The following is a 19655-nucleotide window of genomic DNA, read 5'->3' as shown; positions in this document are numbered from 1 at the left end:
TAGGCATGATGGCATCCAAAAGCCAAAGTTGATATCACATGCCTATGTGCTAGTGTTTTTCAACAGACCTCTGTCAGCGTCCCCGAGATTTGAGCCACTTTTCTAGCCCATAATCCCAACATCTACCTAGAACTTGTTACAACCTCCAGAATCCATCAAAGACATGATTAAAATACTAATAAATCAAAAATCAACCTCAAGACTAGGCCTGAGCATCCCCAACCGGGACTAACATTCTTTCAAACACTTGGCATAAATGAAACCTACAGGTCTAGGATACAAAATAGAACATAAATCACTGAAAGAACTTAACAATGAAACATAACCAGAAGGATCACCAACTTCTCCATTGAACTATTATAACATCAATTATGTCATATAACCATGCTTATAACCATCATAAAATGATATAAATATTAGAGATATGACAACCATTAAATCCACATATAAACAAGTGCAAAAGTAATAGAAATTAGATTTTATTAATCATAGGAACATCCGACCAAGTTCAGGACTTCAAAGTACCACCCGACCATAGACATGGCTAAACCAAATCTCTCTTTCATCCAGTCACCCCCGTGCCACATTCCAAACATGAATGTGGGATCTAATAAAAAACCAATCCAAGAACAATCAAGGGAATCCAAAGGTTAAACCACGTCCACCCTCATCAAACATGATCACAGAAAAACCAGTGCTCCAATCACAACCGAGCTAAACTTGCAATGTCATCTGGAATCCATCATTATCCTTGAGGAATTGTTCGTCTCCTTGTCTCTCAGGCTTTACCGCAATCCAATCTCGGATCACTAGGCCCTAAACCGAGACTAATCTCTCAAGCTTTACCACAATCTAAACCCATATCACTAGGCCCTAAACTGAGACTTCTCGCTCAGGATTTACTGTGTATCCTGCCAAAACTAGTCGAGGGATTCCTAGGCCTTTGGGAATGAATCTTGAGATCACCTCCACCCCAGATTCTGAAATCCATCTGCAAACCAAACCTCAAAACTGAGATAAACATCCCAACATACCATGGCATCCAAAAAAAGGCAAGGCCAGGCTGAAAACCACTATCATAACCCGACAAAACCATGCCAATGACAACAAGAGAACCATACACTAACATGGAAAGCCATGCATGTCCAAACCAGCTAGGAAATAACACATGTAAAATGTTACCTGCAAATATTCCTGTTGAAGTTGCTTGATCCTGCTTTTCCTTCCTTGATCCTTGATTTCCTTCCTTTCCCTTTGATTTCTTTTCCTTTCTTGCTCCAAAGCTAGAGTGCTTCAAGAAAACTCTAAGTGAACAAGAGTGTGTGTGAGAGAGAGAGAATAATGAGAGAGCTCCAAACTTGAATTGAGAAAATGTTACCAACTGATCCTCAGAAGCCTTTTTATTAATGAGGCCTGTATTTTCTTCATTTTCCATTATTTTCCTTCAATGTCCTCCTCACATGCAACATGTCACCTTTCACCTTAATTTTCTCCTAATTTCCTTTATTTTCATAAATAAATGTGCCGAAAGATAATTTTTTCCTTTTAATTCCTTTTCCTTAGCCTTTTCCAATTTTCTTTAGCCAAAACACACATCCAGTGATGCCCACTAGGATATCTTTGCCCAAAATTTAGCTTGGAATAAGTGTCTCTTAACCATGGTATTATTTTCCTTTATTAAATTTTATTACATGAACTTTTCACTAGGATTATTACATATTGTAACAAGATATCCACTTTTAATTGTAGAACCGTGAATCAAATTACATTGTTTCTGAGATGATAAATGAGCACATGCTAGGAGCACACTTACCAAAGTTATTGAGTTAGGTTTCATGTCTTCCATTTGCATCTGATGAAATAGGGTTAAGGCGTCACTAGCAAACCCATTTTGGGTATACCCACCAATCATTGTACCCCAAGAAATTATATTTCTGTTAGACATTTAATGGAACAATTGTCATGTGATCTCTATAATCCCACATTTAGCATACTATGAGAGCATTCAACACACAAACATCTGACTCAAAGTATCTTCTAATTATGCAATCATGGATCCACTTGCCTGGTTCCATAACCCCTAAACGGGCACATGCAGGAAGAACAGTTACCATAGCGCAATAGTCCGAAGTCACACCTTTTTTTTAGGAAAATAAAAATTCAATGACGTATTCAAAGAGGAAACATGTTTACATATTTAGAAAAAAATATATCTCAATGATACCATCATTAGAGATAAAATATCTACCACACAAAGCCAATGAATGAATAGGTCCACATATGAATACCATTCATCTAAATAGAGAATAGGGAAAAAACACAAACAACATGACCATTATCAACAAAACCAATAGATAGTAAATGCTTAGAAGTAGGCATCTACACATCTGGAATTATGGAGGAATGGGAGTATGAAGAAAAACAACACCCACCATCGAAGCGAAAACACAGATGAGGCAATCATCCACCAATATGAGCCAACAAATAAATTCTTCGGCACCATTGGATATTACCCTGTCACATCTGCTTGTTTCATTCGATAAAATAGTTTCAAGGCCTCATTGGGTTGTCCATTCTGGGTATACCCAGCAATCAATGAATTCCAAGAGATCACGTTTCAAATCTTAGGACCAAGCGTTGTCATACCACAAAGTATGCAAAAAATGGAGAAACCCTAAGGGTTTGGGATCGCTAGGCTGCAGAGCCATTTTATTCTGGAGACAAAAACAAACCCAAAGAAACAACAAACTATTAGGTTAGGTTTTTGTCGCTAATATAACTAAAATTCACTGCCTAAGTAAGAGAGCTGACCTAGAACAAATAATAGAGATTGTGAATTAGAACAGTTGGTCAACAAGATTTGAACTAAAATTCACTAGAAAGAAAATGGAAGGTAAGAAAAAAAAGCACAGGAAGGAACTCAGTAAAAATTTCCAAATTGGGTGAACCATGTATATCTGTGTCTCTCTTGTTTTGTGTGTTTTCTGTGCTTATATTTTTGCAATATATTTTATGTGTTCCATTACTCTGTAATATATAATTTTATAACAACTGGTATCAGAGCTGAAGGTCTATTTGGCTGGTAAACTTGTAGGAGAGAAGGGTTCTTGGTTAGAGTGGGAGCAATGGCGAACGATGGTAGGTTTAGGGTCAAAAAATTTAACAGCCAAAACTACCAGCTATGGAAGATGCAAATGGAAGATTATTTGTACTAGAAATATTTGTACCAACCATTGAGCAGAAATACAAAGAAGCCGACGAGTATGACAGACACAGAATGGGATATTCTCGACAGAAAGGAACTTGAAACAATATGGTTGTGCCTAGCAGCGTCGGTAGCCTTTAATATTTCAAAGGAAACGACAACAGAGGGTTTAATGTCATCATTGGCCAAACTATAGGAAAAACCCTAGGCCTCAAATAAGGTATTTCTTATTAATCCTTTATTTAATATGAAGATGTCAGAAGGTGGATCTGTTGCTGATCATTTAAATGAATTTAATACAATTACTAGTCAGTTAAGTTTTGTAGGGGTAACTTTTTATGATGAAGTTAAGGCTTTGTTATTTTTGTGCTCATTGCCATAAAGTTGGAATAGTTTAGTTATAACCATTAGTAGCTCTATATTTGGATCTAGTACTTTAAAGTTTGATGATGTTGTCGGTGAAATCCTTAGCGAGGAAATGCGACGGAAAATCTCCAGTGAGACATCAGGTAATGCTTTGACTGTAGAGACTAGGGGAAGAAAAATGGAAAGAGGAAAGAGCCCAGTATATCGTAGTAAGTCAAGGAAAGGCAGATCCAAGTCCAGATCGGGGATAGTGTGCTGGAAATGTGGGAAGAAAGGACACCTAAAGAAAGACTTCAAGTCTCTGAGAAAATAAGGAGACGTGCACCAAGAAAACAATCATGAAGCAAATGTGGTAGGTGATGTGTTTCAAGATGCTTTGATTCTTTCATTAGAAAATATTATTGATGCCTGGGTGGTAGATTCAGGGGCCTCATTCCATGCCACACATGATAGGAAACATTTTCATGATTATGTTCAAGGAAATTTTGGACAAGTTCGATTGAGTGATGATAAACCCTGTAAAATCTTTGGAATGGGTACAATTTTCATAAAACAGTGGAATTCAAATCAATGGCTATTAAAGGAGGTAAGGCATGTTCCAGATCTGAAGAAAAATCTAATTTCAACAGGGTAGTTGGGAGGTGAAGGTTGTATGACTACTTTTACAGATAAAACCTAGAAGGTCACTAAAGGATCCCTGGTAATAGCAAAAGGAGAGAAGGTTTTTACATTGTATTTATGCAATGGTATTTCTAATTTTGTTAATGCTTTAACCTCTACAGGAGAAGATACGGCATTGTGGCATCATAGGCTTGGGCACATGAGTGAGAAGGGGATGCAGATTCTTCACTCAAGAATTTTTTTGCCAGGTTTTAAGCATGTTGATTTAAAATTCTGTGAGAATTGTGTTTATGGAAAACATAAGAGAGTCAGATTCCTCAAAGTTTGGAAAGAAAAGAAGAGCGAAAAATTAGAGCTTGTGCATACAGATGTATGGGGACTTGCTCAGGTATCATCTCTTAGTGGCTCTCATTATTTTGTTACTTTTATTGATGATGCAACCAGAAAAACCTGGATTTATTGTATTCGAAATAAATCTGATGTATTTGATACTTTCAAGAAATGGAAAGCTTTGGTTGAAAATGAGACAGGAAAAAGGTTGAAGTGTCTCAGATCAGACAATGGAGATGAATATTGCAGTAAAGAGTTTGATAGGTTATGTTCAGAGAATGGAATTCGCAGAGAGAATCCAATTCCTGGAACACCATAAGAAAATGGTGTGTCAGAAAGGATGAACAGGACAATGATGGAGCATGCAAGATACATGAGATTGCATGCAGGATTGCCTTTACAATTTTGGGCAGATGTTGTAGATACTATTGTTTATCTAATAAACGGAGGGCCTTCAAGTTCCTTGGATGGTGGTATTTTAGAGGAGGCATGGACAAGTAAAAAGGTAAACTACTCATTTTTAAAGACTTTTGGTTGTGAAGCCTTTGTCCACATTAATAAACAAAATAGAACAAAGCTTGAGGCAAAATCAAATAAATGTACCTTTATTGGATATGTTATTAATGATTTTGGTTATTTATTTTATGATTATGAAAAACACAAAATCATTAGAAGCAAAGATGTCATATTCAATGAAAAAATTTTGTATAAGGATTAGCTATAGGAAAAGAAACAAGAAAAAGAAAACAAAGAATACACAATGCTTGATGAGATCACAGAAAAAGTGATGGTGCCTGAAAATCATAATGATCAACAACCACAACAACAACAACAACCACAACAACGACCACAACAACAACAACCACAACAACAACAAGCACCTCAAACACTTGAAAGTGGTGTTAGAAGATCTACTAGGATAAGTAGACCCCCTAAACAATACTCTCCTTCATTATATTATGTATTGTTGACTGATTATGGTGAACTAGAATGTTATGAAGAAGCAGTGCAGGTAGAAAACAAGAAGAAGTGGGAGCAAGCCATGAAAGAAGAGATGGACTCCTAGCACATAACCAGACTTGGGACTTAGTCAGGTTGCCTGTAGGTAAAATAGCATTGCAGAATAAATGGGTTTATAGGTTGAAGGAAGAAGATGGAGGTAGAAAAAGGTATAAAGTTATACTTGTGGTAAAGGGATTTGCACAGAAAAAGGGTATAAATTTTGATGAGATATTTTCTCCTATTGTTAAAATGACTTCAATTAGAACTATTTTAAGTCTAATAGTAGCTGAAGATTTTCATCTTGAGCAGTTAGATGTAAAGACAACCTTTCTCCATGGGGATTTGGAGGAAGAGATATATATGTAGCAGCCACAAGGATATGAGGCCAAGGGAAGGAGAAACTAGTGTGCAGGTTGAAGAAGAGCTTGTATGGCTTAAAACAGGCTCCAAGGCAGTGGTATCTAAAATTTGACAGGTTTATGTCTGAACAAGGTTATACTAGATGTCACTCTGATCATTGTGTTTATCTCAAAAGGAAAAATGTTGGAAGCTATATTATATTGTTATTGTATGTAGATGACATGCCTATTGCAGGTTCTAACATGCAGGAAATAAATGTGCTCAAAATAAAATTAGCAAACTCATTTGCTATGAAGGATTTGGGTGCTGCAAAACAAATCCTTGGTATGAGAATAACTAGAGATAGGAAGAATCATAAATTAACATTGTCTCGGAGTGAGTACATAGAAAAGGTGTTGAAAATATTTAATATGCAGAATGCAAAACCAGTTAGTATACCTTTGGCAAGCCATTTCAAACTAAGTAAGGAGATGTGTCCCAAGACTTAGGAAGAAATGGCTTATATGTCTAAAGTTCCATATGCATCAGTAGTTGGAAGCTTAATGTATGCAATGGTCTGCAAAAGGCTTGATATTGCACATGCAGTGTGAGTTGTAAGCAGGTACATGAAAAATCCAAGAAAAGAACATTGGATGGCAGTGAAGTGGATTCTCAGGTATTTGAGAGGTACCAAAAATCAAGCATTATGCTTTGGTGGTTCAAACATTGCTCTATAGGGATATGTTGATGCAGATATGGTAGGTGATAGAGATAACAAGAGAAGCACCACAGGGTATGTGTTTACTGTAGGTGGAAAAACTACCAGTTAGGTTTCAAAACTGCAAAGTGTTGTTGCACTCTCAATAATGGAAGCAGAGTATGTTGCTGCTACAGAGGCTAGTAAATAAATGATTTGGTTACAAAGGTTTCTGGATGAATTGGGTAAGAAGCAGGAGTTGGGAAGGTTATACAGTGACATCCAGAGTGCCATACATCTTGCAAAGAACTATGCATTTCATTCCAAGGCAAAACATATACAACTCAAGTATCATTTCATACGGTCAGTCTTGGAAGATGGATAACTGAAGCTGCAAAAGATACACACTAGCCATAATCCTGCAGATATGTTAACAAAAGTTGAACTAGGGAGAAACTGAGATATTTCTCAGTTTCAATTGGTCTTCAAGTATGATGATGAAGATGAGAAACAACTAGGTCGAAAGTGGAGTCATTGTCCAGCAAATGAAGCAGCGGTGGAGTTCCTATAATCAGTATCCAAGTGGGAGATTGTTGGGTGTGGAGCTTGATTATCTTCTTTATTCAGAGGTATTATTGCATTGGACCCCAGTTCGTAATGTAGCAGCAAAGCCGCTCATAATATTTGCATTACAAGGGGGGTCTAGGGGGGTGGTTGTGATCTTTGGGAGCCTCCCATGGCAAGGGATCGAGGGCAGCACCCCCGAAGCTAAAAATAGATGTAAAATTGACTTGTAAAATGTTGTAATTTGGTAGTCAATTTGTGCCATTCATTAGGCAGATATCTGACAGTAGAAGCTATGTTTAATTTAAGGTTTTTTGCCCTAGAAGGCAACCCCTCACTATATATGACAAAATTGTATTGCGTCTATGTAGATTGGTATTCTGAGTGAGAAAGAGAGAGGAGATTGTGTGAGAGCAAAAAGGGAATTACAACGGATCTGCTGTAGGTTGTATCTCTTCAATTTGTTGGATAATATAAAAGGAAGGACTGGCTATTTCTCCATGTACGTAGCCCAAATTGGGTGAATCACGTATATCTGTGTCTCTCTTGTTTTATGTGTTTTTTGTGTTTATATTTCAACAATATATTTTATGTGTTCCATTTCTCTGTAATATATAATTTTCTAACACATTTCTAATGAGAACATTGTTGAGCAAGGTTGTTTCCTAGGGTTTGATACTAGAGTTTAGTAGAATTTCTATCTAATGTGTATGATGAACAAATAAATCTATTGAGTTAGATTGATCTTGTTGTTGGTTAGAGTGGGATTCACTACTAGGGTTTGATATTTTTGGTAACCAGAGAGGGTTGGTTGATATTTTTATGTTGATATTAAGCATAAGTGGATCTAGTCTAAAAATTCTAAACATGGTCCATCACGGTGAATCGAAAGTCATAGCATTTAGGGAAAGTAGTGGCTTATTGAGTAGGGTGGAAGGGTGGTGCAAGTTGGAGAGTGGACTCTCCTTCAGGTTGTAGCCTAAGAACACTTCAAAGTGACATGGTTATGCTAAGGTAGGTTGGAGCTTGTGCAGGGTGTTGGAGCATCCTTCAGTCATAGTTGATAAAACGATGTCATTGGAGCATTTCACTTGGAGTTGGTAAATCAGGGTGTCGAAGCATCCTTTCATATGGAGATGATAAATCAGGGGGTTGAAGCCTCCTCTAGTTGTTTCTAGAGAACCTTGGAAGTTGGACCAACTTGTTGATGTAATAATAAAGACCTATATTAAAATAGAAAATTTGAGGCATAACTTCCCTCCCATTGGGGACTGGTTATTGAAGTATAATAAGGTGAGTCTAAGCCCCATCTTTATTGCTACCTGAAATATATTTTCACTAAAATATATGTGTCAATTCCTAATGAATCTGGAAGTCTTTTTGGGTAGACCTTATAGCGAATTCTAAGGCAAAGATCAACTTCATTTTTGAGCCATCATAAAGACGATCTTAACCTTTTAGAAGAGTTGTTTGACTCATGATTAAAATGAAACCTTTAGGATTTTCTACTAAAGTTTGGATAAAATTAAGAAATATACGACAGTGGTATAGAACATTAGTTATGTGGCTTATTCCAGGGCATCATTGATTTTGATTGATATTCTTCATTATTTTGAAGGAATATATGTATTAAAGTGAAGCCTCCTTTTGGCTATTCCTAAAAAAATTTCTATGATTTGAATTTGTAGATCTGAAGTCTGGTTAAAATATCTCTTTGTGACAGAATGATTGGCTTACTCTCTGAACTATTTTAAAGAGATCTTTCTGTGATCATATGTCACCTTCTAGAATATTTTCATTCCTTATTTAAATACATCACCTAAGGCTCTGCCGTTGAAGAATGTATGCTAGATATTAGTATTGTAGATGACCTCTCCTTGATGCATCTTCAGCCCTTTGTCAAACACAACTTGGGGTTTGTCTAGTTAAAAGTTCTGTTGGAACAAATTGGTTGAGAAGATCTAATTGAAAGAAACTATTGAAGGGTCAATACCACAAGCATTGACAAAGTTTTGGACATGGGACGGATAGGGTATCTTGAAGTATATCAATGGAACATTGTGCCAACAGAATTGAGGGCATCTTCAAATACACCGGTGACACCCTTTGCATTAGCAGAATAGAGGTATGAAACTTCTTGTGTGTTTTAACTGAAGGAATTTCTAAGCATTGCAATCAGAGAAGTGAATGTTGATAGTATTAAAGGAGGCAAATGTGTAGCATGACAATTGACATACTTTGGCCTATCAGCATTTGTTATTTGAAGCTTAAATCAACATTCTAGAATATTTACTTTGTAAGATTGCCTTGCATTTACATGATGACAAATTGAACACATGTTTAGTGAAGTTGTCTTATTGACATGTGACTAATTAGAGATTGTGTTGGATATTTAGTGTAATTATAATACTGCCATTATCATATGCCATTGTTAGGATTTGATGAAGTATTGAGCAATTGGTGTATTTTTGCATCATTGATTGGTCAGGCTGCAGCTAATAAGCTACTTGGGTTTTATTCATATGTTGCATTGACCATTGCTAATGAGATATTTTTGAGGAAAGTTTTTACCTGGGGTTTGATATTAGAGTTGAGCAGAATTGTTGTTGAATGTGTGTGATGAATAAAGAAATATATTCAACAATATTGCTCTTGTTGTTATTAGTTAGAGTGGGATTTGCTGCTAGGGTTTGATCTTTCTGGTAAGCAAAGAGGGAAGGTTGATATTTTTATGTCAATATTAGGCATAGGTGGATCTAGTATGAAAATTGTGAAATGTGGTCCACTGTGGTGAATTGAAGGTCAGAGCCTTCTAGGAAAGTGGTGGCTTGCTGAGTAGGGTGGCAGGGTGGTGCAAGGCAAAGAGTGGAATTTCCTTCAAGTTGTAGCCTGAGAACACTTCAAGGTGACAAGGTGGTGCTAGGGTAGGTTGGATCTTGTGTAGGGTGTTGGAGAATCCTTTCAGTTGGATCCGATAAAACCAGGGTGTTGGATCATCCTTTCAGTTGGAGTTGGTAAATCAGGGTGTCAAAGAATCCTTTCAATTGGAGATGATAAATCAGAGGGTTAGAGCCTCCTTCTAGTTTCTATTGGATAACATTGGAAGTTGGAGCTTCCAGATGATGTAACCTTAAAGACCTATATTAAAAGTGTTCAGTGGATTTTATCCTAAAAGGGTTTCCACCTAAAAATATCTTATGTATTGTCTTGGATGTTGTGTATTGTTGAATGTGTTGCTAATTTATGTTTTGATCTAATGCTTAATGCTTTGTGAAGCTAAAATTATCTAATTGAAGTAACATACTAATTCAACCCCCTCTCTGTATTTCCAACACTTTACACTGTATTCCTCAACACTTTCACTCTTTTCCCTTGTCTTAGATTTGAATAACATTTTTCACACAAATTTTCTCAATTAACTTTTTCTTAGCAATATATATATATATATATATATATATATATATATATATATATATATATCTAGAGAGAGAGAGAGAGAGAGAGAGAGTATATAATGTGATTTATGTGTTATCTATATACATACATATATATATATATATATATATATATATATCACACATAAATCGAATTATATACTCTCTCTCTCTCTCTCTCTCTCTCTCTCTATATATATATATATATATATATATATATATATATATTAAAAAATAATAGATAGTACACAAATTCTTATGATGATACAAATTCAATTATACATGTACATTGTAACACTATGGATTCAATCATGTTTCATCAATGATACATGTTTACAACTAGCACTTACTACTACATCAATGACGAATGCGATAAATTGACATTGGCCAAACACAAGGTAGACATTAGAACCCAAAACAGTAGAATAGGAAGGAATAATCTCATAGGTTGTTGCCAATAGGCTATAGGCTATGCGTATAGCTCATCAACATCGAACTTAGGATCAATACCACAATTGCGCTCTTTTGTATCCTCCTCATCTTTATCCAATGTGATATATGCATCTATTGGTGTGGAGGATGGTCCCTTAAGAGTATCACCATCATCCAAAACACCCCTATCTCCTTTGGCGGTCACTCCCATAGTACCACAACACCCAAAAAACAAATGAAAATGGATAAATACAACCCAATTTTGGTGGACAAGTGTCCAAAAATTGTGATTCTCTCTAGGTATGAATAAAACACCTTCTTGACACAAATTCCAAACTTTAAACACTCACCAACAACGAATCAGACATGTGTCAATAGAGAATCATGTCTGACATAGCTGGATTCACGACACGTGGGGGTGGGTGTGGGGGAGAGAGAGAGATTTGATAAGCATCAAAATACCTTAATGATACAACTCACATTACTAAAATTAAAATAAAATCATACAAATTAACTAAATTATAACTTTTATTATTATTATTATTATTATTATTATTATTATTATTATTATAATATAAATCTCTAACAAGATTCCTAGAGATTCGCTCTGAGTTTATCATAGAGATTCTTAATATGAGTTTGCCATAGAGATTCTTAACTTGTAGATAGACTTTGTTACAATACCATGGCTTAGCAATACCACATGCCCCAAAAACCTTAACTCATTTCATATGACACTTGTTCATATGGTATTTTTTTAGTTAATCAATTTTTTTTAAAGGAAAAAAAAGAGCATAACTAATTTGGAGATAAATCTCAACCTTTGATTTGAAATTACTACTAAGAATTATGTTGAAATTAAATATCTACCATCCAATTAGTAGGTATTGATAGTTAGACTAAAATAGACAACCATCAACATAATAAACAATACTAACAAAAAAAGAATTATTAAGAAAATAAAGTTTGTTCTAGGAAGATAAGATAAAAGAACTTGCCCATCCTTGTAAACAAACTCTATCTTCAAATTAAAGCTATTTACAAGATGTTTTCAATAAAAGTACACAAACACAAGATATTGCCAATGAAAATACGAATATAGAACATGTTTCCAAAAGTGTTTAGTGATATAAATTAGATGGTAGTAAATGTTGATAGACATAAGATAAACATCAAAACACTTACTTTAGCACACATCTTACATTGCTAAAATTAAAATAGATAAATAAAAACAAACATAAAAATGAACTAAATTGTAGCTTTATTTTAAATATTGTTATTATGAATTATAAAAAGAATTAATTTCCCATGGTGCCAACTCAATTGGTGATCAAAGTATGGTAGTAAATGTTGATAGACATAAGATAAGCATCAAAACACTTACTTTAGCACAAATCTCACATTGCTAAAATTAAAATAAATAAATAAAAACAAACATAAAAATTAACTAAATTGTAACTTTATTTTAAAATATTATTATTATGAACTATAAAAAGAATTAATGTCCCACGGTGCCAGATCAACTGGTGATCAAAGTGACGCTGAGTGTGCAAACTAAGAGATCCAGGGTTCATTCCCTTGGTTGTGACCTGATCTATGGAGAGGAGAATAGGTAGTAGGCCCCAAAGGTATAGTGATGATCAAAGTGACGCAGAGTGTGAAAACTATGAGATCAAGGGTTCAATCCCTTAGATCCAAGGTTCAATCCCTCCTTTAGTTGTGACCCGATCTATGGAGAGGAGAATAGGTTGTAGGCCCCAAAGGTATAGTGCTAACGGCCATAATAAACTTTGTTATAAAAGCAATTAATAAATAAATTAAACATATATACATTAAAAAATACATGTAGCATAATTCTTAACCGTGGAGATCCATCCCCATTTTATTATGAAATTTTTTAATTTGTAAACTTTATTATAATACCATATCTCAATTTCATAATTTATCAATATCACGTCCAAAAAAAACCATAACTCATTTCATATGACATTGACTCATATGCCATTTTTTATTTAATCAATTTAATTAAAAATCATAAAAATGACAACTACTTTGTAGATAAATCTCAATTTTTATTTGTGAACACCACAAAAAAATATTCTAAAATATTCCATGAAAGTGAAAACCTTATCATCCACCTAATAATTATTGATAATTGAATTAAAATTATGAAAATCCAATTTCAAAATAAACACACTTATCAATATAAATACAAAAAACCTATACAAAAACGTATAAGACACCCTTATAAAAATTTCTAAACATAAATAGAACTTATTCTTTGCCAGTTTCCTAGTTTTGATCTTGTTGTTGTTGTTCATTATTGTGTGATTGTGATTTTTTTATTGCGTTGAGAGGTGCTCTCTAACCCAGTATGGGGGAGATGTTGTCAGGGGCAATCTACTTGTTAGACTGTTTGGATTTGACTTGAGATGGATATTTCAGCAACCTCTATTAACTGACAATGCCATTTTCAAGTAGTTGCAATCAATTCTTCCTCCATGCCCAAAAATTCAAATTCTCTCTCTGCCCCCAGGATTTCAAATGTAAGAGTTGAGCAAGAAAAAGACAAGGGTTCAATGCGAGGATAAAGTCATAACTAGGGTTGTCCTCTACCTGGATTTAGAGGATGGTAGATATATCACAAGGCACAAGTTTCAATGGGAGGAGAATTTTGTGCCCAGGACTTTAAAGATGCATGAGATGAATTGGTGACACATGCAAGATGACAGACAATAAGTCTTAAATTCTGATCATATCATTTATAGTTAACAGTTTAGATCTAAGAATCCAAATATTAATGTATGAATATGTTGGTGTTGTGATATCGAGTGTAGGTGATTAATGACAGATTTGAGAGACTTTTTCAATCTTCCATGGTATTTTCTGAATGTAGATGAGCTTAGAAAGGCAATTGAGAAGCATGGAGCTTTTGAGATTGAGAGCTTGCAAGTCTGTGAGAGGGTGTCGAACATGGGTGAGGAAGATTTTGAAGAATATATTAAGGACCCAAAGATGTTTGGGTGTATGAAATCCAATCTAAGATTTGTGGGCAGTTTGGTTGAAGCCCATATTTGTAAGGAATGCATAAAGATGTTTTTTCATGTATTTTCCGAGAAGGCCGCAACGCTTATGCAGTGCAATCCACCTTCTAGACTGGTTATGTGCACCATCATCGCTTCGATTATAAGGAAGTAGTCGACAACATCTTTAGAATCAATTCAATTTGTATATGAAAAGAGATTTCTTTTGATCAGGATGTTTGTGTGAAGTTGTAATATCATTAGAACAACATGTCCAATCAGTTGTAACAAGTGATAATATGGCAAGGTGTGGAAAGTTGTATCAAGAGAGCAAGGAAATACATGGTGAAGAATTTTGTGTTGAGATTGTAAGGATGCAGTTCTATGGAGAATAAACTGGAGGAGGAAGGAGGAAAAAGTGCACGGATAATTATGTATTAGGATTTTTTTTAATTGTATTTTAAAATATTTTTATTCATATTGTGGTTGGAGTTTCTAGAATAAAATTGTGCAGAATTTGTGAGCTCTCTAACTTTTCGGATGAAAACTCCATCCATCATAAGGGACCAAAGAGCTTAGTGAGTAAACTAGTGCTTAAAAGCCTCTTTATAGGAGAAAAATAATTAGATAACCGTTGGGTTAATGGTAAAAAATAATATAAATTAGACATAATAATTAAAAATCATGTTTGGAATTAGTTAGAAATTAATGATTAATAATTAGCAAATTTAAATTTAAAATATTAATAATATTTATTAATTGAAAATAAGAATAAAAGAGAAATAGGAATTAAAATAAAAATTAAGAAGAAATAAACATCATATTTCAAATAAGAATGAATTAAGAAAGAGTTAGTTGAAAATAAAAATTAACAATTAAATCATTTAAATTAATCATAAGAATAAATGAAAAAAGTTAGTTAAAAATTAAAATTAATAATTAAATAATTTAAATTAACAATAAGAATTAGCCAACTTTGACCAAATTTCAACTAAATTAAGGATTTAAAATTATTTGAAATAAGAATTTTCTTTTTATTTAATAGTTAAAAGAGAGAATATAAAGATTTAAATAATAAGAATTAAAAAAAGTCTAATAGTTAGACAGTGTACTGATTTGAATATCAAACAGCAAAAGTGCATAAGTTTACCATAATAAAGCTGGAGATAACAGAGTTGGACTTCCTTCCTATTGATGGGCAATGATCTGGCCATCACAAGCAAACAAGCAGTGAGACACATCTGAAAACAGAAATATCTATTCATGTCTGTTGGTGATTAACAGTGAATACGCATTAAATTAGTATTGACAAAGTTGTAATGATATTTGTATTTTTAATTTTAAATCTGCAGAAAATCCATGTTGATGAAGAAGCCATAAACGTACTGTTTATCAAATCAACCATTATGTTAACCAAGGTCACTCATTCTGTCCATGTCCCTGTTAGCATAAGAAGATAACCAATGTAAAAGGTAAGGGAATTTATAATTATAGAAACCAATTTCCCAAAAGCATGGAAAATTCTGCCAGATTTTTTTTATAGAGATGCAAACGATTTGCCCTAAACAGTTGAACCGTATACAGAATTCTGCCCTTTGCGCATATGGAGTATAATCTGCAAAAACAAAAAAAACTTGGAAGCAAGTCATATTTCATTCACAAGCAAAAAGTTAAATCTAGCCATATGTCTAATATGTTGAGGAAATTTTACAGTGAGTTGATGCTTAACTCCCAACTTAGCCATAGAAATTTGATTTAGTTTGCAAGTCTTGGTACTGTTATAGAAATTAATCATTATCGTTCTTAAATGGTTCGTTTTAGCCAATGTGGGAAGCACTCTGTTGCTCTGGTCTGTAAGAGGGCTAAACCGCTCTCGTGTTATATAAACAGGAAGTACGTATATACCACATTTGGCCTGTTCCAGAATTCAATCTTGGGTTTAATGCATTAAAAGCGAATACAAACCAGGGAGAATTAGATGGCAATATGCCATTGCAACTGTCCATTATTCTCATATGATCAAGAAATTTTGGGAATAAAATTTTACTAAAAGAAATCGAAGAGGCATAATTTTTATTAACACATTTACAAAGATTTGTCCTTCATCGACTCATCATGTTCTCAAATTCCTCAAAATCAATTCTACCATCTAAATTTCTGTCAAATCTTGTGATCATCATTTCACAACTCTCCAAATCTTTTCCTTCTTTTAGTCCTAAGCTGAGAAGGACCTGTCGAAGTTCAATTGGGCTGATGAACCCATCCCCATTCTTATCAAAAATGCTGAACGCTTTCTCCAAATCCTCTGACAACACTTTCTCCTCTGTCTCTGCATGCTCATGAGCTTCCCCACACATATTGAGAAGAAATCCGCAGAAATCATCAAAGTTCATATGCTCCAGAGAACCCATCATTATTTTCATACTATCATCACATATATTTTGAATTCCAAGCTTTTCCAGTAACCTTTGTACGTTCTCTGCAGTAACCCTGCCATCACCATCGCTGTCCAAGACATTAAAAATTCGAGAGAGATCCCATGTTTGAACGAAGGCCGTGTATCTTTTATTTACAAAATCACTGGGCGCTTCATCAATCATACCTCCGGGCCGCTGGTATTTTCCAAGAGTCGTTGTAATATGTGGGTCTTTTGGATTGCAGAGTTCAGGAAACTTAGTTTTCATCATCTCAAAAACCCAAACATAAACATAAAACTTGTAGAAGCTATAAAACTTCTGAACCCAACCCAGGGCCATGGATACAATAATGCTCCAATACATAGGCATGGCAGAAACATTTGAAACTGCAGGGCTTCTGATGATAAGATCAGACACCATCTTTGATATATGAATAAGATGGCTGAATTCAATAATTTCAGCAATGGAAAGAGCAGAGAAGAAAAAAGGGTCGGTGAATCTTGGGCGTTACAGAATGGTAGCAATGAAGGCCTGCGATTCGTATTTAGAAGGCGTTTGATTGAGTGCAGGGTTGCTATGAAAGTGAGAAGAAACAACGACTGCAATTCCTATTGAGAAGCCTGCGGTTAGCTACAATGAAACTCAGCAGAAACGACCAATGAATGTGTGGATAGGTTCAGAGAAAAGTCGTTTGGTATGCGCATATAGCGTTTTGAAAAGTAGTTGGGATGTAAGAAGGGTCTTGGAAGGTGCTCTGGCGGGTTATGCGCCACTCTGACTTGGCTTGGAATTGTTTTGTACAAAGAAGACTCCTTCCAGCTTCCTGGGACTTGGAATGCAGCTTCAGAGTTGTTTTCATAAAAATGTCGGATGGAGAATGAATGTACGGGAATTAAGAGAGGTAGAGGCGGAGTGGTATTTACGTTTGAAACGGTTGGTTGTCCAAGTATAATTGAAAGGGTTTTTCGCTTTCGCTTTTGTTTTTTTTTTAAATAAATAAAAAAATATACTTTTTACTGTTTATTTTATTTTCGCTTTTGTTTTTGTTATACTAAATAAATAAATATATATTTTTTTTTTTGTGTTTATTTTATTTTTAAAGATTCAATGAGAATAATAAAATCATATATATATGATGGGTATGTTTTTAGGAAGATTTTGATTATTTGTTTTTTTGCTATCTGATAAGTATTTTGGGCTAAAGGCACTCTACAATCTAGTGTAGAGTAGATGTGTAAATGTAATGTAAGTATATAAACAATTTTAGATGTCATTGATATTATGAATTTGTGAATATATTTTGTTACAATAGTATGGGCTAATAACATGGCGTAATAATTTTCCATCATTTCCCCCCCGAAGATAACCCCCTCTCTCCATGCATGTATTCCAAGCTGATACTAATGCTCCCATCCCCCCTCTGCTAAATTATTCTTCTTTTTCCCAAGATCCTCCCTCCACTAGATCAACTAGGAATTCTTCTAAAGAGCACGATGTAAATCTAGACACACAAAAAAAACAAGGACCAGGAAGGAAGTCTACAAAGCAACAGAGAGATGAAAATGCTCAAAAAGACATTGCCATGGGTATGCAGAACCCCATAGAAACTTACATTTTGGGGCAAAATAGAAAAGAGGCAGCACATAAGGAACAAGGAGGGCGAGCAACTTTTTGTATCCTTCACATTCAATGATGAAAGCCCTATCCTGAAATAACAGGGGACTAGGGCATCCCTCCAAAAAATTTTCTCTAAATGATCTAATAATTCACGAGAAACCAGAAATCCTAACGCTACAAGAAACAAAACAAGGGCACCAAGAAATGAAAAGAATCATTGATCAGCTCAAGCAGTATGAAGGTTGCATATGCGAGTCAAGGGGCGCCTCCGGGGGAATTGCAACCCTTCGGAACCACAGCGTTTAGAAACACACAACAGATACAATCAGCCAGTATTGCATTAAAGTCGCTCTGGAGAACCTAACAAATAGCAAAAGAATTGTTATCTACAATATCTATGCACCAAGTCACTATAGAGACAAAGAACAATGTTGGACTTCCCTCAAAGCAAACATAGATGAAGAAGAAAACAACAATATTATCCTTGGTGGAGATCTCAATCTCATACTCCACTCCAACAAGAAAAGAGGAGGTTGTTTTTCACATGTCCCTTGCATAATACGGTTGGAAACCATCATGCAGGACCACGATCTAGTTGATGTTGCACCAAAAAATCGCAGATTTACTTGGAATAATCGCAGATTGGGAAAAGACAATATCATGGAGTGCCTAGACAGGATTTTGGTGAATGTTTCGCTCCTCTCATCTTACTCCACCGCATACACTATTGTACTCCCCTATTTAGCCTATGATCATTATCCCACAACTCTTGTTCTCGAAGCCCACTATCCCGTAGGGCCCATTCCATTTAAATATAGTCCACTATGGAGAAAAATTCCTATTGTCAATCAGATTGTCAAATTCATATGGAGTCAGCACATAGAAGGGTAGCCAGGATACATATGGGAAAACAAGCTGAAAAGGACCAAAAGTTCCTTGAAGGAATGGGCAAAAAATTATTACAAGGAACTTGAGAAGGTTAAAACTGAAATAAAAAGCAAATTGGAGAAAGTTCACAGCACGATAGAGGAACGAGGGCTCTCCCAGGAATACAAAGCACTCGAAGACGATCTCTACTTCCAGCTATATTGTGCCAATAGAGCGGATGAGCAAAAATGGAGAATAAAATCAAGACAACTATGGCTGCAAGGAGGTGACAAAAACTCTGCCTTCTTCCATAAGCAGGCCACTGTCAGGAAAATCAGAAACAATGTTACCTCCATCACCGATGTTGAAGGCAATCTCCAAACCACACAAGATGCTATCAAAAAGGTTGCCTCAGAACATTACAACGTCCTCTTAATTGAAACAAAAGAAGCTGAAGATTACTCAGATTTTCTACAACACCTTCCCACGGAGATCAGTGAGGAAATCAATGAAAATCTAACCAAGTAAATTGAAGAAGAAGAAATACAAAGAGCTATCTAGACGCTTCAACCAGACAAAGCTCCTAGCCCAGATGGTTTTCCCATCTGCTTCTACAGAAATTACTGGGGAATAATCAAAAAATATCTTATTAAGATGATAAAATGGGCCTCACGCAAGTGCAAAATCAGAGGTTTCACCAACGCCACCCATCTTGCCCTCCTCCCTAAAGAGAATCGACCT

The 19655-nt window shown here is 35.2% G+C and overlaps 1 pseudogene; it reads right to left on the bottom strand.

Annotated features, from left to right (window-relative positions):
* Positions 1-16054: 16054 nt before the first annotated feature.
* On the bottom strand, positions 16055-16955 carry LOC149165379 (calmodulin-like protein 2 pseudogene; annotated as a pseudogene).
* Between the last annotated feature and the right edge of the window lie 2700 nt (positions 16956-19655).

The sequence above is a fragment of the Pinus tabuliformis genome, chromosome 5_1 (assembly GCF_031772625.1).
Source record: "Pinus tabuliformis cultivar Carrire ecotype Pingquan chromosome 5_1, CPIR1, whole genome shotgun sequence".
NCBI lineage: Eukaryota > Viridiplantae > Streptophyta > Pinopsida > Pinales > Pinaceae > Pinus > Pinus tabuliformis.
The sequence above is the reverse complement of the archived record's forward strand: the minus strand, read 5'-3'. Positions and strand labels throughout refer to the sequence as shown.